Source organism: Lynx rufus, unplaced genomic scaffold, assembly GCF_022079265.1.
Source record: "Lynx rufus isolate CCGP_SWC_20201006 ecotype Redwood Valley unplaced genomic scaffold, mLynRuf1.p SCAF_40, whole genome shotgun sequence".
NCBI lineage: Eukaryota > Metazoa > Chordata > Mammalia > Carnivora > Felidae > Lynx > Lynx rufus.
The window spans coordinates 1,091,980-1,099,560 of record NW_025814857.1 but is presented as its reverse complement, the minus strand read 5'-3'; positions in this window follow the sequence as shown (position 1 = coordinate 1,099,560).

Sequence of the window (7,581 nt, the reverse complement as noted above, 5' to 3'; positions counted from 1 at the left end):
GGTTTGCATATTGTTTCTTGAAAATCTAGTTCCAGAAACCATATATCTAAACCACACACTGGTGCTTAGGACTATGATGAAAAAGTGTTAGAGGAAGCAGTGTGAATGTGCAAACAAAGTGTGGGACAGCTATAGCAGGAGGTCAAAGGATGATATATTTTTAAATGTGTGTGCAATTCCACCAACCAAAAGCCCAGCTCTGCCTCCTGATCCCTGCACTCTACCCACTCATACCTTTTTCTTTTCATGATTTTATCACAGTGCTTTTATGTTTAGTTCCTACAAGACTCCAGAGCTTTCACTCTGTTAAACTTTGAGCAAGAGCCATTGCTCAGATGAGAGCTATTAAGGATGAGGCAGAAAAGGAGGGCTCATGCATTCTGATGATGAGGGGATTGTGAAAGGGTACACTTACCCTCCACAAGTGGTGTTTCGGTGTCAAAATCAGATCCTGGACCACACATGTTGGTCTTGGGGATAAGATTGGATGGGGCAGGTGGAGGCTTTCTGTAGCAAGTTCACAAGTCAGTGAGCAATATTTGTAGGAAGAGAAGGGCTTCCTGCAGGTACCTCGTGCTCTTAGTCTGCTTTTAGATGGGATGAATAAGGGAAAAGCTCATGGACTCTACATCTTTAATTTGTTTGTCTCCTAGTGTGCTGCAAACAGCAGCCTGGGGTCAAAAGTTAATAGCCAATTAGGGTGTAGCAAAATTCAAGACCAGAAAAAGTCTCTGCATCAGTTAGGGATGGACACAGGACTGCTATTAACTCTTGGTGTAGGAATAGAATTTCCAGGGAATTGGATAAAGATAAAAAAGGACCAGAATTTCCAAAACCCTGATGAGTGAAGCTTTTCATTTAATAGGGATAAGCAGCAACCATTAGCATCATTGTGTTTCCAAGGCAACTAGATTACCAGGGAGACATGGGGAGTGTGTGTTCCTCTAAATTGTATCATCAGAAGTAACTTCTTCCTTAGCATGGCCTTTGAAACCATATAGAATATGAATTCTGCGTGTGTTTTCCTGCATGCCTTTGGGCCAGGTCTATGTTCTGCACTGCTCTGACTCAAATGGTTGGTCAGGAATAAATCAGCCTATGCAATGCTGTCCCCTTACCTATAGCTACAACTTGCATTCACATGAGAGGTCACTATTTTGGCTAAGATTGACTTCCAGTCCTGGTGCACAACCAGGAAGAAAAGTAAAATGAGGTTATGTCTGACCATCCTTTCCTTCCCCTCCTCTCCTCACCCGACTTCAGGCCTAGAAGAATAATTGCTGCTGTTGGATGCCTGACTACTAGTGTGTGTAGAGATAGTTTCTGCCTATCTCAATCCTTTGTGCTATCTCTTCCAAGACTAGGAAACCCTCCTGAGCAGTAGAGGAAGTGGGGAGAGGCAGTATCACATTAGACAGAAGGCACAAAGCATGTAAAGGCCCATATTCCAGAAAAACAATCTTAACTCTAGTATGGTAGGAGAGTAGAATGCAAGCAAGGAGACAGGTATGAAAAGAAGCTTGAGAGGTAGGTATTGGAAGAAGTCATTGAAGGGATTTAAGAATGGGAGAAAAATGATCTGATTTGTTCTTTAAAAATATCACCTTTATGACAAAGCAGGAAGGAATATCCAATGGGAAAAAGACAGTCTCTTTAACAAATGGTGCTGGGAGAACTGGACAGCAACATGCAGAAGGATGAAACTAGACCACTTTCTTACACCATTCACAAAAATAAACTCAAAATGGATGAAGGACTTGAATGTGAGACAGGAAACCATCAAAACTGTAGAGGAGAAAGCAGGATAAAACCTCTCTGGCCTCAGCCACAGCAATTCCTTACTTGACACGTCCCCAAAGGCAAGGGAATTAAAAGCAAAAATTAACTATTGGGACTTCATCAAGATAAAAAGCTTCTGCACTGCAAAAGAAACAATCAACAAAACTAAAAGGCAACCAATGGAATGGGAAAAGATATTTGCAAATGACATATCAGACAAAGGGCTAGTATCCAAAATCTATAAAGAGCTCACCAAACTCCACACCCGAAAAACAAATAATCCAGGGAAGAAATGGGCAGAAAACATGAATAGACACTTCTCTAAAGAAGACATCCAGATGGCCAACAGGCACATGAAAAGGTGCTCAACGTCGCTCCTCATGAGGGAAATACAAATCAAAAGCACACTCAGATACCACCTCACTCCAGTCAGAGTGGCTAAAATGAACAAATCAGGAGACTATAGATGCTGGAGAGGATGTGGAGAAACGGGAACCCTCTTGCACTGTTGGTGGGAATGCAAACTGGTGCAGCTGCTCTGGAAAACAGTGTGGAGGTTCCTCAAAAAATTAAAAATAGATCTACCCTATGACCCAAAAGTAGAACTGCTAGGAATTTACCCAAGGGATACAGGAGTGCTGATGCATAGGGGCACTTGTACTCCAATGTTGAAAGCAGCACTTTCAACAATAGCCAAATTATGGAAAGAGCCTAAATGTCCATCAACTGATGAATGGATAAAGAAATTGTGGTTTATATACACAATGGAATACTACGTGGCAATGAGAAAGAATGAAATATGGCCTTTTGTAGCAACGTGGATGGAACTGGAGAGTGTTATGCTAAGTGAAATAAGTCATACAGAGAAAGACAGATACCATATGTTTTCACTCTTATGTGGATCCTGAGAAAATTAACAGAAGTCCATGGGGGAGGGGAAAGAAAAAAAAAGGTTAGAGAGGGAGGGAGCCAAAACATAAGAGACTCTTAAAAACTGAGAACAAACTGAGGGTTGATGGGGCGTGGTAGGGAGGGGAGGGTGGGTGATGGGTATTGAGGAGGGCACTGGTTGGAATGAGCACTGGGTGTTGTATGGAAACCAATTTGACAATAAATTTCATATTAAAAAATATCACCTTTACTACGTAAAAAATGGGTTGTAGAGGTACAAAAGTGGAAGAGAGATCAATTAGAAGGCATTCACAAAAGTCTAGGCAAGAGATAATGGTAGTCTGGAATGAGGTGGTTTCTGTGGCATAGTGAGAAGTGGGTAGATCAGACAGATGATTAAAAGGTACAATTAAAAAATTGTTAATGTTTATTTATTTTTTATTGAGAGAGAGAGAGGCATAGAGAGAGAGAGAAAGAGGATCTGAAGCAGGCTCTGCACTGACAGCAGAGAGCCCCACGTAGGTCTTGAATTCATGAACCATGAAATCATGACCTGAGCCACAGTTGGACATTTAACTGACTGAGCCACCCAGGGGCCCCAAGAGGTGTAATTGGTGGAACTTGGAGATCTATTGGATGCAGTAAGTGAGGGAAAGAATGGAGTCTAAAATAACTGCCAGGTTTCTGGCTTGGGAAACTGAGTAGAAGGTGGTGCAGCTTACTGAGATGGAGAAAACTTAAGAAGAGGTTTGCTGGATTGTTGGGGATATTTGAAACTTATTTACAACTAATCCAAACCTATCATGCTTGCTATATCATCAGCAATGAACATTTATTCACTGTCCGTGTAAAATAGCTTTCTAACGTCACTTTGAATCATTTCCTCTGAGTCGATTCTTACTACAAATAACAATCTTGTTTTTTTCAAATGAAGCACACCCGATCTAAAGATTGTTCCTAAATTCTCGTTGTGCATTCATTTATGAGAGATTAAGAGTTTCTTTCTAACCTAGAGTTAATCTCTTTATCACTAAATGTACAGGATCCACAACTGCTCAGGTAAACTGACTGTAATTTATCATCTCATTCCTTTACCCATCCAGTCAACATTTATTGAGGACCTATTTTATATCAAAGATCTCTGCTGGATATTGGAGATGTAGAAGGATAATATGAGCCATTACAACAACCCATTCATCCATCCATCTCTTCTTTCTTCACTCATCCCTATTCCTCCATTCCATTGTGTTCTATTGCCCAGACCTGCCAAGAAAGAGAAGATCTAACTCACTTGCAGGACTGGACTGCATAATGAATAGGGCAAAGGGAAATTGGATAGTAAAGCAGGGGAATGGGAGAAGAGCTAAATAAAATCAACTTTTTTTGGAAGTTTATTTATTTTTGAGAGAGACAGAGCATGAGTGGGGGAGGGACAGCGTGAGAGAGGGAGACACAGAATCTGAAGCAGGCTCCAGGCTCTGAGCTGTCAACACAGAGCCTGATGTGGGGATCTAACTCACAAGCCGTGAGATCATGACCTCAGCTGAAGTGGGATGCTCAACCAACTGAGCCACCCAGGTGCGCCAAAATCAACTTTTTAATAGAGCCATGACACAAAGGGTTCATTCAACTCCCGTGACCATATAACATCTCATGTTTGAACGACTATGACAGCCACTCCATAGGTACTCCTGGCCCTTCCAAACCATTCTCCCCAGAGCAGCCAGAAGAATCTTAAATAGCTAAACCAGTTCATCCCCCCACCCCCACCATGCATGAAAACCTCCAGTTTTTTCTCATCACACTTCAAATAAAATCCACATAAAATATACATACCTTTCTATGGTCTTGCAGAGCCCTGCCTGCCTCTAAAGTCTCACCTGTCATCCATATTCCACTGAGTGACTCTGCTGAAGTCCTCAGGCCTTCTTTATGTTCTTCTAAGAAGCCCAGCTTTCCCACAGTGTCCATGCCAGCCTCTATGCTTGGAAACTGTTCCTTTTTATCTTTTCAGGGCAAGCCCTTTCTCATCATGTAGGTCCCAACTCAGATGCTATTTCCCTAGGGAGGCCTCCTATGATCATATCATTTATTTATTTGCTTATTATATGAATCCTCTAACAGAAAGTCCAGGAAGGTAGGATAATGTCTAGTCTTTTCACTGATGTATCCCAAATTCCTTCTCAGGACCTGACCCAAAGTAGGTACTCAATACATTTTTGTTAAGTGAATGAAGGCATAAATTAAGGGACCCTTATATTTAATCCTGGGAGGTAACTGTTAAGCATCTCCAATTCAGTGATGTGTGGACTAAAGAAGTGAAACTACTTGTCCAGGATTGGAACCCAGATACAACAGCTGCTCAGGTGCAGAATTCTAATGATAAGCAGGAGCTCTGCCTCTTCAGTCTCCCAGGCGTGACAGAAACTTTTTATTCAGGCTCCCTCCACCAAGTTTCCTTCTTTCCTTCTCCTCCTGCCAGCTCTGCCATTCCCCAAGAGGCACAGGAGTTAGTAGCTGAATTCCACAGGCCCTTATGCATGAATCACCCCAAGCCCAGTAATGAATCAAGAGGATGCTACTCAGCATCTTCAGAGCTGTTTAGGGTGGGAGATTGAAAGCAGCAGTTCATTACAAACCTGCTCACTTCTTCTGTGCATGTAGGATGGGCTCATTAGGCCCAAAGAAATTGGCCAACAATGGAAGACTTAATCAAGTCAGTTATTTAGCTCCATGCAGTAAGGGGGTAAAAAAAAAGGTGTGTGTGTGTGTGTGTGACCAAATGCAACTAAATCCAATAAAATTAGTTTCTAAGTAAAGGCAGAGTCTTTCATCCTGGTGGGTAATTTTATTATGGGGGCTAAACTGAATGCCAACAGACAAATACTCAGAACTGATGGCTGTGGTCATTTGGGCCAGCTCACTATTACACCTGTACCTCATACATTCACACTCCAGGTGGTAGAATTCACCAGAACAGGGCCTAATTATGAGATTAAAAGTCCTTAAGCTAGGAATAAAGGATTATGCCACCTTCCCATATGCAATTAAAAACAATGGTTAGCTATTATGTAAACTATAAAATGAATATAGTATAGTTCTGGTTTTATCCATGGTGATAGCTACCTTGTGCCCCTCCCCCACCAAATAAGTCCAGTGCGGGAGAGGGCCCAGTCAATGTTGGGTGGAGAGCCCAAGATCGTACCACCTGACTCCAGGAATGAAATTCAAACTGCCTGTCAGACCATATCATGCAGGCACCTACCTTTTTTTTAAATGTCTTTTGTTTTCTTGTCATTTTTGTTTGCCTTTTCTTCCTTACTCCCTGCCATTCTTCCTTACTCCTTTCCTTCTTTCCTTCCCCCTGCTGTCCTTCCCCTGCTAAATCAGAGAAGCCTAGCAGGTCTGGGATCCTTCATTGTACAGTTGGAATCTGGCTGTGCTGTGGAGGGACATGGTAGAAAATGGAGACTGGCCACAAAAATTGGTTAAAAAAGAAATCAGACTCAATTTATTTCAATTACATAAAGTTCATGTATTTTCACAGAAAATGAGACTGAAAGTAGTAGTCTGGAGCCTTGCGGCTGGTGTGGATGCACAAATAAGACTTGTTTATAGTTAGCACATGAATGTGGTACAAATGGTAGCTCTTGCAATGCTTTGTCCCTCCTCTTTGTTACCACTTTTCTCCCAGGGTAGACCCAGTACAGTTCAGGAGGAATGAGCATCTTTGGAGGATGGAATTGATGGGAAGTTAATGTTATTCTGAGATACCTGCTTGTCCCACCTGCCTGTCTGAGCTTTTGTCTGGCTGGTAAGTGTGAACATGCAAAGAGCTTTGCCAACAAATTTATTAGCAGGATAGAAAAAGCCTTTGTGATGCTGTATTTCACTCACAGCCCATTTGTTCCCCAGGACTCTTACCATTGTCCAAATATGCTGTGCATTTCTAGGCCTTTGCACAAATGTTTCCCTTTGCTGGGAATGTCTCTCCATCTCTTCATCTGGTGCCCTCCAACTCAGGTTTCCGTATCCATCTTAATGTCACTTCATATGTAGAATCTTTCTGAAAACCCTGGCAGATTTAGTCCTTTTTCTGTATTATCATAATCCTCTGCCCATTTCTGTATTGCACCAATGTGTAGTATCATTGTCTGTTCTCTTGTGGGGTGGAACCATGTCTTGTTACTTTATCTATACCCTTTCTTTACTTCTTGCCTCCTACTCCTAAACCCCATGATTGGTTCTTGGGATATCTGGAATAAATGCTCACTGAAAATGGAGAGAGTGGTAAGAGAGTGCCTTTTGGGGGAAACCTTGGCTGAGAGCCTCACTACTCAAAGAGTGACTCCCAGAACAGCAGAATCAGGATACCTGGGAGCATCTCAGGCCTCACTCCAGACCTACTGAATCAGAATCTTCATTGAACAAGATAACCAAGTGTTTCTTATGATGATTATAGTTTGAGAAGTACTGTGAGAGTTGAGAGAAGACTGAAAACAACCCCAGTATATTAATAATCTTCTGTATGTCACAGAAACAAGCTAAAGGTCAGAACAGGTTCAAATGTTTACAAACAGGATGCTGAGACTATTCAGACTAGCTTGGGAGAGCAGCTGGCTGACTGTGATTCCCCATGGTCCCCAGACTCCTCCAGGTCATGTTGACCATAGCAGGACCAAGCAGAGGGTGTCATAGCTGTTCCACACACAGCCTCAGACCCGACATCTTTGCTCAAAGTGGCCAGCCCATGCACCAGGCCAGTTTGCTCAAGCACCATGTTAGCATGTCTCCACACCTTGAATTTGAACCTCCAGTGATTTCTTTGGTCTAGTCTTCTAGTATTGCTCCAGTCGTTAACAGTACAAAATCATTTCCACTGAAGTCTCAGGTTTCTGTTAATTCGACCAG